The sequence below is a fragment of the Neomonachus schauinslandi genome, chromosome 7 (genome assembly GCF_002201575.2).
Source record: "Neomonachus schauinslandi chromosome 7, ASM220157v2, whole genome shotgun sequence".
NCBI lineage: Eukaryota > Metazoa > Chordata > Mammalia > Carnivora > Phocidae > Neomonachus > Neomonachus schauinslandi.
In genome coordinates, this window is record NC_058409.1 from 41,593,714 (window position 1) to 41,607,858 (window position 14,145).

A 14,145-nucleotide genomic window follows, 5' to 3' on the forward strand; every position below is an offset into this window, starting at 1 on the left:
GGTCCAGGACTAGTGTTGAGTACTGAGGCAGCTCTAAGCCCAAGACCATAAAACAACACAATGGAATTGGCCCAAAGCATAAAAGGAAGGCACTATGGAGTTGTTCTTACCCTCTCAAGGAAAGGAAGAAGAAAAGTGGAGCCGCAGGTAAAGTATGAAGAAGATATTAAAGAGATCTATTCTTATATTAGGGAGGAGAAATGAAGCCACAGCCCAAATCAGAAGGAAAAAAACTCTTTACACTCATCACACAAATGCTCCCAAGTGCACTTGGCACAGAGCTGAGTACTTGTCAATCACAGACATGCCTCCCTAGTATTTCCACAAAGCTGGGTAAACGGTGTGCTCCCAGACCTGCCGGCGGCAGTGAGGTGAGAGGTTTACCTTCACTGACAGTGAGTAAGGCTACTCTTAAATGCCATTCAGAATAAGCCAAAAGGAGTTTTATCTTTTTCATATAAACATGCCCTTTTGGAGGACCATGGGGCTTATTTAAAATATTGGCCAGTGAACAACAGGCCGGGACTGACACTGCTTCTCACATTTTCCTCATTCTGATTCAGAGGTATGACAATATGGAAGTCATCCATCCTTTCCTTCTTTCGAGTTATTCCCTTCTGTCAAAGGGGTTAAGAGGCAGCTTTATTCCACTTCCCTTCTTGTGCAGGAGAAACAGTTTTCAACGTTGGCGTCTACTGCCCTCTGTTTGGCTTCTAGATTCTACTTAATAGACAATTTATGACGTTCTGAGAAGAGATGTATAAGGACCTCTTGCCCCCAGGACTGTTGGACACACAAGTCAAGCAAGATGGCATTCTAGCACTAGAGGCTACGTGAACACACAACAAGAGAACTGACATGTTAATGGACAGGCTATATGGGAATAAAGAGGCATAAACTACAATTTTTAGAACAATTGTACTGGAGGGGCGCCTGGGTGGCTCAGTCGGTTAAACATCCAGCTCTTGATTTCGGCTCAGATCATGATCCCAGGGTCGTAAGATCGAGCCCTCCCCAAGCTTGGTGGGGAGTCGGCTTGAGATTCTCTCCCTCTCCCTTCGCCCCTCCCCTCGCTCTCTCTCTCTCAAATAAATAAAGTTTTAAAAAAATTTCATTAGAGTTAAGCTGGAGGTAGGTATGCGGGTTATGGAAACACAGAGAAGGTCCTGACTCAGCCTGGGGAAAAGGACAGGGCTTGGACTCAGGTGTCACCTTACCCAAAGAAGGAGGTGAAGTGAGCCAGGCAATTAAGAGAGTAAAGTGAGTTCTAGATGAAGAAAAGAGAACGAGCAAACACAGAGAGCTGTGAAACATGTTATCTATGGGTGGAAGAAATTTGCTGCTGGAAGAGTCAGGTGGGTCTTGTGTACCCACTGCCAAGGAGATACGATTTTATCTGGTGGCTGATGGGAGGCACAGAAGGGTTTTAAGCAGGGCAATGCCATTTTCAGACTAATTTTTCAACTATATCAATTTGGTTGCACTGCACAAGGCAGAGCTAAGGGGAATACACCAAAGATAGACTATTTAAGAAAGTGGTTCTCAAATTTTTTGATATATAGTAAGATATACATTTTCATGGTAAAATGGCTATGAGTATTTGTGTGTATGTCAACAATATCATAAAACAATATTTACCCTAGATACTATAAATTTTTTTTTATAAAATGCCAAATGCAACTGACAGTTTAAAAATACTATTTCAGGGACTCCTGCAGTAATCTGGGGAGAGCTGATGAGTACCTGAACTGGAGAAGGATCAGTGGGGTAGAGAGGAGAGCACAGATTTGACAAATATTTAGAAAGTAAAATAAAAAGATAGTTATTTATTTGATGGAGAGGTGTATGATGTCCAAGTTTCAGCCTCGGATAATCAGAGGGGGAGATGAACCATGAGAGACTATGGACTCTGAGAAACAAACTGAGGGTTCTAGGGGAGAGGTGAGTGGGGGGATGGGTTAACCTGGTGATGGGTATTAAAGAGGGCACGTACTGAATGGAGCACTGGGTATTATATGCAAACAATGAATCATGGAACACTACATCAAAAACTAATGATGTAATGTATGGTGATTAACATAACATAATAAAATTTAAAAAAATAAATTAAAAAAAGAAAAAAAAATCATTGCCATCTAGCAATCTTAAAGTTGTAAGAGAAAAAATTTCCAAATTCAATTTAAATCTGTGGGGAAAAAAGTCCTGTCTACTTGCTGTGCAAAAACTAACCAGTCACTAGTAAATAAAGAGGTTGACAATATTAGGGTAATACCCTGGATTAAAAAAAAAAAAAGTGCTTCTAATTGAGACAGGAAAAACAGATTTGCAAAGAAATATGAATCCAGTTTTGAATATAGTGTATTTATTTATCTTAAAGATTTATTTATTTGAGAGAGAGAGAGAGCACGAGCAAGGAAAGGGGCAGAGGGAGAGGGAGAGAATCTCAAGCAGACGACTCACTGATCATGGAGCTCGACACGGGTCTCGATCCCAGGACCCTGAGACCATGACCTGAGCCAAAATCAAGATGCTTCGCTGACTGAGCCACCCAGGCACCCCAAACATGCTGTATGTAAGTGGTGGAATATCTTCAGGCACTGGGCTTTTGCCTGAGTCTGAAATCAGGGAGGAGGTCTGAGTAGAGACAGAGTTTTGGGAATCACCTTCCAAGGTGGGCAGTAAAGCTACAGAGGTACATGAAAGCATCTAGAGAGTGCACAGAATGAGAGAAGCAATCAGCTGGAACCCGAATACTCCTGTTTAAAGAGGGGAGGAAGACAGATCATGAAGGATGGTGAGAAAGAATATTCGGAGCAGCAAGAAAAGAAGAGAGTAGAATCATTTGGGAGAGAATGGTTCCTAATAGATCTGTGTTGAATAAAGGCTTACCGGGTAATTGAATAAGGGGAGGGTTTCAGAGGAAGGTCTCTCAGATCAGAGCAGAGAAGGCGAAAAGGAGCTCCCTGGACACTGTGGTGAGGGTAGTGGGAGCACAGGTGTATGAGAGAGTCCACCTAGATGGAGGTGAGAAGGGGAGCAGCTTGGCCAAGAAGGGAAAAAGGAATGAGCTAAGGGATCAACAAGGGGTCTGTCACTGGGCTTTGCTATTGTTTTGTCTTGTTTTTAAGACTGAGAGACATGGGGGCACCTGGGTGGCTCATTCGTTAAGCGTCTGCCTTCGGCTCAGGTCATGATTCCAGAGTCCTGGGATGGAGCCCCGCATCCGGCTCCCTGCTCCACGGGAAGCTTGCTTCTCCCTCTCCTATCCGCCCCCGCCCCAGTTTGTGTTTCCTCTCTCGCTATCTCTCTCTCTGTCAAATAAGTAAATAAAATCTTAAAAAAAAAAAAAAAAAAAAAAAAAGACTGAGAGAAATGACTAGGGAAAGAGGCAGAAGAAAAAGAGAGATTGTAGATGTGAGAAAAAGAAAGGAAAAAGTGGGAGCAAGGTCCTGGAGGTACTGAGAAGAAAGGGCCCAGGGCACAGAGGCAGAGGTTGCCTTAGAGCCAGGAAGGGGAAGGGACACATCACCTGCTGAGACCAGAAGGGAGAAAAGGATGGGTATGGGTGTCAATAAGAGGACGCAGACCTGAGGAAGTTCATATCCTCACAGTGACTTTCTTCATTAGGCAGCAAGTAAAGGCATTTGCTGCAAAGTGGTGAGCAGCTGCGGGGTCAGGAGGCTTGACAAGGGGAAGGAAGGTTAGAATAAGCACCAAGGGAAGTCAGAGAGGGCACAGAGCAAGGATAAAGTGTCAAGTGGCACTGAGGGTCCAGCCGAGGGGACAGCCTTGACTTTACTCCAATTCCAGCTTGAAGTCATGTGGATTTTTCCCGCCAAGAGTTCAGATAAGGAAGTGGAGCAGGCAGATCCTGAAACTGACAGTCCTGGGTTTTTCCTGCGAGGTGTAAGGAGATCAGGATGGCACAGAATTGAGAGAGAGCCTGGGTAGGCAAGAAGGAGAGGAAAGGAGCCTGAAATCCCCAAATTAGGGGATTGCCAGAGAACATATTCTATTTCCCAGGGTCCTTTGCAGCTAGATGTGGCAGGTATCTAAGTGAGCCAAAGGAGCTATAAACAGAAGCATTATGTGGGGTTTCTGGGAATTCTCTTCCAAAGGAGGGGATGTGCTGGCAATTTAGATGTGATGACTAGAGCTTTCTAGATGTTATCTTGGACCATGGAGGCAAAGCCTATATGGTGGAGGAATTAGCTGAAAAAATCATAGGTCCCTAATGATGTTAGAGCAGCCGTACCAGCCCAGGACTGCCCACTCCAGGTCTTTTTTACAGGAAAGAGAAATAAACTTCTATTTCAATTAAAGCGTAACTTTTCAGGTCTCTTTCATTCCTGCTGAACCAAAGTCCAGCTACAATAGCACGCACACATAGTGACCGGAACACTTAGAAGGTTGCCTTGGCAGAGAATGTTAACCTTCCACCACCTAATGCCAAGCAGTGCACACATTTTACAATAAGCAAAGAAGCTTTGGTCTTTCTAGGAGATTACAGACTGCTCTTGATTTGAAAGAAGACGACACAAAAGCTAAATCTTGGATTTCTTCATTAAATTTTTTTAAAATAAAAGAAAGCCACTGGGACGTTATTGCTTTTTTCCTGTGATAGTCGTCTCTGCACTTTTTGTAAAGAACTGTACTAAAATTAATGACAACATTAACACCCAGCATGACACATTTCCACTGTCTTACACATTTTTTTTTTCCTTCCCTGAAGGGTCAGAATTCCCATCGGTCGGCATAAAATGGTCTAAGTCCAAGCCTAGTAAATCACTTGTATTGCCTTGTTTTTAAAGTGACTAAGCAGCTGGAGTTTTCAAGGTCAGCCAAATCATTTGCCAGGGTCACATGTGTTTCACATGTCAAGTAACGTATATGGGTCCCTCTCCATCCAGGATTGTATGGAAAAAGACATTTGCAAACAAGTGATCAGAAGCCATGTTTCCAAACAGCTGCTATGGTTATGCGGATAAGAGTTACTATGTAAACTGTGTTAAGTTGAAGACTATGTTTCCAATCACTCAAAAAGAATATTCATTACAATCCATAATGTCCAAACCGAGAAGGCCAGTTTCATGAAGACACACAATAAATATTCAATCAGGATAAAAAGTAAAAGTATATGATTGCTGTTATTATCACAATGAACTTGTTCATGTGCAAGTGGGAAGAATGTGTACTGGGTATAAAAATAACACCAAGCATACATGTAAGTAAGATGGGACCTAGTTAAGTAGCTAAAGACGGAGGACTTTAGGTAACGAGACTTGGCTAATACCTTCTCCCTCCATTTCATGCTGCAGGCAACACTGACTAGAAGTTACAGACATGATGCTAATAATTTCCTTAACAAGCTGGAGTAATTGGTATTATGGAGCCAGACTCATGGCACAGGGAGGGGATGATCTGAGGATTTAGGAGTTTAGGAATAGAAAAACTTTTTTTTTTAACTTCACATTTTAACTTAGAGCATAGTTAGAGATGTCTGGCTTCAACAAAGAGAAGGAAAAGGGTATTGATACAAGTGATTTACTAGGCTTGGACTTAGACCATTTTATGCTGACCGATGGGAATTCTGACCCCTCAGGGAAGGAAAAAAAAATGTGTAAGACAGTGGAAATGTGTCATGCTGGGTGTTAATGCTGTCATTAATTTTAGTACAGTTCTTTACAAAAAGTGCAGCTCCTCCAGTGGGTTGTCCTAACTCGAAAGGGATAATTGGCTTTGAAGAGTAGCTCTTACATTGAATTTTTATTGAGTTCTCAAAATGTTCTTGGTCCGTGCTCTTCAAAGCCCACAATCAGCCTCTTCATCTTGTTTGTATTTACTAGTGTTAATGACCTCTCATGTGCGAGATGTGCTACATGAAGATTGCCTTCTGACCATTAACCCCTCTGCAGGTTTCAAGGTTGGCTTCTGTATTCTGGAAGCAAAATAACAGGCACTTCCTAGTCAGCGGAGTGGCGCATACAGGCATAGACAAATACCCACTCTAGCTAAGTATGGGCTCCAGTCAAGCTGGAAAAGGTCTCTCAGCTCTGAGTCACTTATACAATCAAGTCCCTGAACGTGTTTCTGTCCCTAATATTTTGTTGCTCTAGGCAACCATCAAGTCCACATGAAGACTTCTGCCAACTGGAGAGCATGACTAGCCAGGCGAGCCAGAATTTTCTTTTAACTCTTTGTTGAAAATTCAAAATAGCAAATGGTGGGTGTCACGGATATTCTCTACAGGATCTATATTGGGGAAAGTGGAATTCATACATTGACTTAGTGTATCTTTTATTCACTTCTTAGGGAAATATAATTATACAGAAAATATAGAAAGGCAATCAGAAGCATGCATTTTTTAAAAATAAAAAAGAAAACACGAAAGAGCTGGTTGGATTTTTAGATATCAACTAATCCAATATCCTCATTTTATAGATGGAAAACCAGCTTAAATTACTGACCCAAGGTTAAACAGGGAGGTAGTGACAGAGCTGGGATTATAACTCGGGTCCCCAAACCCCAGGGTTATTGCTCTTTCTACAGGTTTCACAAATTTAGGGCCACATGTAGGATGAAGGAATGTTAATAAATCACAAGTGAGGGGCGCCCGGGTAGCTTGGTTGGTTAGGCATCCAACTCTTGATTTCGTCTCAGGTCATGATCTTGGGGTCATGGGATGAAGCCCTGCATTGGGCTCCGTGCTCAGTGGGAAATTTGCTTGAGATTCTCTCTCTCTTTCTCCCTCTGCGCCTCCCGCCACCTGCATGCTCTCTCTCTCAAATAAACAAATCTTAAAAAAAAAAAAATCACAAGTGATCATCTCTCTTTTGTAATAGCAAATAGCAAATGTTCCTACAAAGGGCTACTTTGCTGGGATGCTGGAAGCAATCCTAAACCTCTGTGGCTAGGTAGTGATCATCCATTAACACGCCCATTATGAGAGTCTGGCTAGGAGGGACATTTACCTAAAGTATTTGAAAAGCATTCAAGATGTATCATTGCTTATCTGAATTTGATCTTTGCTTCCTCTGAATTTTTAAGACACGTATTCTCTGTGACACAATCCTGGAGAGTATCTAAGATTCTTGGTTATCTTTTTCGTATGAACAATTATATCTTGCTAAGTCCTTGCAAGTACGACTGCAACTTATTCATTTCCATTTCCCTGAAACCCAGAGTACAGAATTAAATATGTTTTTGTTGACTGCTTGATGAGAAGTCAGTATTAATTTTATTAGCTCTAGTAGTTTAGTCATAACCTATTTACCCAGAAACTGTCCAGGAACTTTTACAATTCAATACCAGTAAATAGGTGCAAAGAACCCCAGAACAGTCAACAATGCATTTAAAAGCTTAGTTGTTAAAAAGCAGAATCAGGCCTATAAATACAGAGAACAAACTGATGGCTGCCAGAAGGAACAGGGGTGGGGGATGGGCAAAATGGGTGAAGGGGAGTGGGAGGCCCAGGCTTCCAGTTATGGAATGAACAAGTCACAGGGACGAAAGGCACAGCATAGGGAATGTAGTCAATGATACTGTAATGGCATTTTACAGCAGCAGATGGGAGCTACACTTGTGGTGAGCACAGCATAACATATAGAGAAGTTGAATCACTCTGCTGTACACCTGAAACTAACATTGCGTGTAAACTACACTCAAATTGAAAAAATTTAAAAAAAACCTTATTTGTTTTTTTAATTCCATTTTGTTTTTTTAAGATTTTTAATTTATTCATTTGAGACACAGAGATACAGAGATAGAGAGAGAGCATGAGCAGAGGGAGAGGGAGAGGGAGAAGCAGGCTCCCCGCTGAGCAGGGAGCCCGATGCGGGGCTCGATCCCAGGACCCTGGGATTATGACCTGAGTCGAAGGCAGACGCTTAACCATCTGAGCCACCTAGGCGCCCAAACCCTTATTTATTATATGCATTAAATATCCTAAAGCTCTACCTCAGAGACGGGTTGGCCCCAACCCCACTTTTATTTTGAGTTCATTTGTTCTTAGTTTAGACTCAGTGCAATGGCTAGGACTCTGATTTGCCAAGGTGATCAGAAGAGGCCACTAAGGCCAGGTTCACTAACAACGTTAAAAGGTAATCACTGGGAGCAGCAGATGAGAGGTTAAAATGCAGCAACATTTGGGGATCTTAAATGTTGGGGGAAAAGTCCATAGGTCATTAGCTCCAAAAGGCATCTGTGAATGTCAAAGAAGTATAAAAGCAGATGTATATAATCATGACCAGAGCCACTAAAAATAATTTCCTTACATTCAGTGCATGTCTTTTAAGAGGTTAAGAATGAGCATAATACCTTTCAAAGATTTTCATTCCAAATGATTAAGATTATGAACTTTGGTTTCCTAGAATATTTGACATATGGATCATTTTCTCCTAAATGAAATGTAGGTAATCTATGCACTGAGATAAACCAGCCTTAAATTCCAAATTGGAATTCAAGCATCAAACTATTTTTATCTGATATATAATCCTATATATGCTATATATAATAGCAAGGATCATAAGGGTTCATATATTGGCAGAGCCATTTTACATCCACTCAAAATCATACAATTACCAGTTACTAAATCCCACACACCTGTTCTTTTATCATTTGCAACAATCTCTTGCTCTATATTTCTGTGATCTAGCTATTTTGCTAGTATAGGACCATTATTAGACCTTATCCTTAAACATCACTATTGTGCTCTAACTGGTCTCTGAAACTTTTCTATTTTCTTCTTTCACTCGTTGGAATTTTAAAAAGATTCCCAGGTGATTCTAATGAACAAACAAGTTTGTGAACCACTACCCTAAATGCTTAGTGCAATATTCATTTGACTCTTAATTACACCCTACAATGGAACTCCTTTAGTGGCAGACAACATATGTCTGTGATTTCTGAGCTCAGCTGCTCTTAAAGTATGTTTCCCTCCATTTCCATTTTTCCCTTCGGTTTACTTAACAACTATTTAATAATTCTTAGGTGCCGCTCCTTCCAGAAGACCTTCCATATCTTGCTTTAGATCTCCAGCAGAGATGTACTAATGTTTTCTCTGCTTCTCTTTTTAGGGGTGCCATTTGATGCTTAGGCTCAAAGAGACAAAGATGGTGGGGGTGGGAGTGGCTCTCTCAGTTTTACTTTTTCTTTGTAAGGAAACACCTAAGGGGAGATCTGTCACACTCATGAATCTACCCTTGTTTGAAGGTCTGATTTGAAAGCAGATTGGGCTACACTTTGCACAAAGGCATTTTAAATGTGCAGGTGTGACTGCCCAAATCAACAACAATACTTTGAACTTTTACAGAACCTTTCATCAAATGATATCAAAACAATTCAGCTTATAAAGTCTTAGGAAGCTGGTAGACAAAATTTTCTATTGATATATAAATGGGGATTTACTGCATTAGCTATGTGGGTGATTTGTTTCAAGTCCCCAAACAATGGGACGTTTAGGTAGAGGAAACGATTTTCTGTGGGCTATGTCTCCATCCAAATTATGACATTTAATTTCAAAAACCTTTAAGAAAAAACAATCCTTTTCTTTTTAAATTTTTGCTGAATTTTGGTTACCAGTTCACAGGTACTTGTGTTGAAACTTAATAATCCTTTTTTCTTAAAAAAAAAAATTATGGAATGCTTCACCAATTTGCATGTCATCCTCAAGCAGGGGCCATGCTAATCTTCTCTGCATCATTCCGATTTTAGTATATGTGCTGCTGAAACGAGCACAGAACCTAATAATTATTTTTCCCTCTTAATTTGACCAAGAATTAGCTTCTTTTTGATAATCCAAAGAAGCTCATTGAACACACTAAAATGGACTTCACCTGTGGTGAGGGAGAACAATATTTACCAATGGTTTTTAAATGAACAAAAGTGTGGTACAAATCTGTTTGAGTCTTGTTAGTATTATTTAAATGTGTAGCTGCGTACCACATCTCTCCAAAAACACTTACAAATCTAATCCTTTTCTGTTTTCCTCCTGGCTTCTTTCGCTGTTTTTCCTCACATACAATTCTGTGAGCTCTAGACTGGGAAGAGCAGTGCTTTCCCATTTTCCCATATTTTAAATCTGTTGTAAAGTAAATATGAGCAAAATGTGTCTGAGGAATGTTTATCAGACTATGATTTTTATTTGGCTTTGTCCTAGCATATTAGGTTTTTTTTTTAATTTTTTGCCCCATTTCAATGATTTCTTTGATGTCTTGTTTTGACCAGCTGCTGAGCTTTTTGTGGCTGTCCATTTACATCACTTTAAAAAATGGTACATAAATGAAATTTGAACAAAATGAACAGTACTTTCACATTGTTTCAAAATCAAACATGTTCCTAAGGAATCTGATTTATGGCAGATGGAGAACAAAACCTTCCAGAGGGAGGGCTGTTAAATGAGTCTTAATTGCTTGCACATGAAAATATAGTGACTAAGATTGTGTGCACAATTAGGAATTTAAACATGTAGAAAAGAACTGGCCATGGAAACATTTTTGCAGGCATAGCTAGTTCGTATGAACACAGACAATAGAAGACAAGTTAGTAAAGGAAAATAATTTTAAGAGAAATTTAGTTATTTTCTTATTCTTTTTTATGTCAAGCTTCCAACTGTAAAGATGATTCATTTACCTCTGAAACTCACTGTACGCTCAAGAAAAAAAAGTTTATTCAAGAATTAGAATTTCTTTTTTAGTCCCCACTATGTGCTAGATACTAGGCTTGGTGCTTATTCATTTCATTTAATCCTAACGATAACTCTCTGAGATAGGTTGGTTATTGATCTACATTTTAGAGATGACAAATTGAGGCTCAGAGAATAAGTTGCTTAAAGTGAAATGGCTAACAAGTGGCATGGCCAGGATTCTCTGTATTGACTGAATAAATCCAAAGCTGCCCTCCCTACCCCCTCCCCGCCAGCCTCCACCGTGCCTAGCTCTTCCCCTAGAAAAAGATACACACCTTTCAAAAAAAGTAAACTAAGGGTCTTCTACTTTCAGTTTCCAGTCAAAATGCCTTCCTTGTGTTGGGTGACATGGCATGGTGAGGTTGGGTGGACGGGCCAGAGTTAGTCAGGTCTGGGGTCAAAGGTTGGGACAAAGATGGTAGGTTTAGACACACAGGCCAAAGTGGGTTGGCTTCAGAAGCCCTGTCTGAGTGTGGGGGTCAGGCGGAAGCATGTAGTCAAGAGATTCAGTGCCTTAGTGGCTTTGTAGGGAACTGTGAGGGCAGGGAGGTTCTATCTGACTGGTTCTGCCATAGTGTGTGGCACTCAGTCTAGCTCCCCACAGCCCGGGGCTGTGCCCTCCTCCTCACGATAATGCTGACATTCCAAATGAGTAGTTTGTGTGGTGTTCTATAGTGAGTTTCCATTTGTCTTCAGAGATCTAAGTCCATTTCATGCCTCTGATGGACTAGATTCCCAGGGATACATTAATGAACATGTGCCATCCACATTTCTAAGAACCTTAATATCATAAAGAGCAGCTTGCTGAGAAATATATTAGCAAAGTAAAGTGTGTTGTGGCCAACCTTCTTATCTCACTATAATCAATAATAATTTTTGATCCACCAACATTTATTTCCCTTTTCTAATGGTACCCTACTTTGCTTCAGGAAATTATTTGGTGTCTCCATGGATAATTTTAATAACAGCAGAGCCCACAATGATCAAGTGCTTCCTATGTGCCATGCATTGTGCTTAGTTTTTTTATAAATAATACTTGATTTTCATGAACTCCTTATGAGGTAATTACTACTGCTATGCCCACTTCAAAAACGAGGGACTTGAGGCTCTGGAAGGCTAAATGAACTGTTTGAGGAGAAACATCTATAAGCGGCACAGCTGAGATATGAATCCACATAATCTGGCCTCATAATGTAGGCTCTTAGTACTACATTATATTACATAATCTGACAGAAGAGCCAGATACCTTGTTCTCCTGTAGCCAAGACCCAAGACCCAAACTAGATCAATTAGACCCCTTCCTGGAATGTTACATGACATAGATGAACAAAGAAACTAAAAACAGTTGCAGGAGGCTCATCAGGTTGCTCCTGCCATGAAAATTTCCCTTTATTTGTGCCTTTCTAGCACTCTGAAGATGAACTGATTCCTTCAACCCTGATCCTCCAGCATCCCCACTAATACTCTAGGAGTTGGAAATTATCCCAATATTCTATTTTACTTAGGGAGATTAGATTTCATTTTACTAGATTCCATTTTACATAAGTTAGCAGAGTTGGTTTTTACCTGCAATCAGAGGATCACTGCTGATACACCATTATCTAAGGAGGGGCAGAAGCCAGCCTAGGAGAGAATTGTATGAATCCTCAAAGAACAGGATGTTGAAGCACAGTAAGTGCCCAGTGATAATGTGATAGACTCAGTGAGAAATACCGTGTGCCAGAATGCCAGGTTGACTTCCTCTGCTGCCCTTTTTGTTGAAATGATGAGGGCTTGGGTCCCCCTCTAAGCCAGTGGGCTGGGACACGCTGGCCTTCTCCTTTATCTCTGGGACTTTGAGCTGTTTCCAGTGAATGGGACGGGCTTGGAAGATCTTTAGAAATACAGACTGTGGGCGCCTGGGTGGCTCAGTTGGTTAAGCGACTGCCTTCGGCTCAGGTCATGATCCTGGAGTCCCGGGATCGAGTCCCGCATCAGGCTCCCTGTTCAGCAGGGAGTCTGCTTCTCCCTCTGACCCTCCCCCCTCTCATGCTCTCTCTATCTCATTCTCTCTCTCAAATAAATAAATAAAATCTTTAAAAAAAAAAAAAAAAAAGGAAAAAAAGAAATACAGACTGTACTAGGTATGACTGAAGAGGCAAAAAGACTCCTAGAGATCATTGCTTCCCCCTCACAAACTGACAAGATTTCAGATGAAGCTGACACTTTCAAAGTGTCCCCTGGGAAAACCTATCTATATGCTTATTCCATATGTTGCTGTCACTCTACGATTCTAGGACACTGTCTTGGGAATGCTTCCCTTTGGAGTCCATGCTATACTTCTTTCAAATGCCTCAAAATTGTCTTATCCCTTGGAATGGATTCATTTCTAGAATTAGCCTGATCCAGGCTATTCTGACATCCTGTCTGTTGACTAGGGTTGGTAATCGTATTGGAAATAATGTTTCTGGTCAAAAGTGAAGCATGACAGCAAACCAATCAGGTGGCTTTTTCCTAATATGGCCTATGAAATATCTCTAAAACCATTTCTAAAATGTTCTCAGCAGGGGTAGCTGGGCTAAAAAAAGGTACAGTTTACAAAGATAACTACTTTGAGGATCAACATGAATAGTGCAATAGTGTCTATGGATAGTCTGGTAATGCTTTTCAATATATAAGGTGCTTTTCACCTACCGGACACTGTGCCAAATTTTCTACACACATTACCTTGTGTAATCCTCACAATCAGGAGGGTATTATTCTAGTTATTCACTGCATTTTAACAGAAAAGACTCAGGGCATAGAGTAAGTTGTCTAAGATCACAAAGTGGGTGAGCAGGAGAACCAGCCGAGAAACCCCAATCCCCTGCTCTTCCTCCTTTAGGTTCTGACCTAAATGTCAAATGAGCAAACAAAACTTATAACAGTTTGGAATTTTTTTCAAAACAAAAACCTGCAGGAAAAGAAAACCTAGGCCTATTTCTAGGTGAACAATTTTAGTTAAAGAACCCAGTCACACAATCAGTGACTTGAGGCATCTCAGAAGCCCTCATCTGCTCCTCACCTTCGAGTCTCAGTTCCAGGACCTGTCCTTTTCTGTTCCCCTCCCTAGTGATGAGGAAAACATTTCCTCTTTTACTATTCTGTCTTCTACTTTCTCTTGCTGCTAAGTTTTCTCTAAGTTCATGAACTGGGTCTCCAGACCCTTTCCAGTCTGTGAGCTAAATAACAGTGTAGACAGCTTCCCGGTTCTCTAGAGAAAAGACCTCTCATCCTGACTCATTTCTTCCTCTCTTATTCAGCTACTTAATTCATTTACAAGTCCTTTTGTTTTCTTTTAACTTAATGCTCTTTGTCAATCAACAGGACACATTTTTATTTTTTCCAGTTCTGAGAACCTCTGGGAGGATGGTTCTAAAGCTCAGTGGAGGTATTTTATGCCTCACTGGGTCCTCAGAGCCTAAACACAGTCTCTCACATCT

At 40.8% G+C, this 14,145-nt stretch overlaps 1 protein-coding gene and 1 non-coding gene across 5 annotated transcripts in view; both read right to left on the reverse strand.

Annotated features, from left to right (window-relative positions):
• Positions 1-14,145, reverse strand: part of PDE4D (phosphodiesterase 4D) — an 871,615-nt gene that overhangs the window by 171,335 nt on the left and 686,135 nt on the right. The window lies entirely within an intron of this gene.
• LOC123325348 lies at positions 9,629-9,735 on the reverse strand. The gene has a single exon (XR_006540367.1). It is a non-coding gene; the product is annotated as a U6 spliceosomal RNA (small nuclear RNA).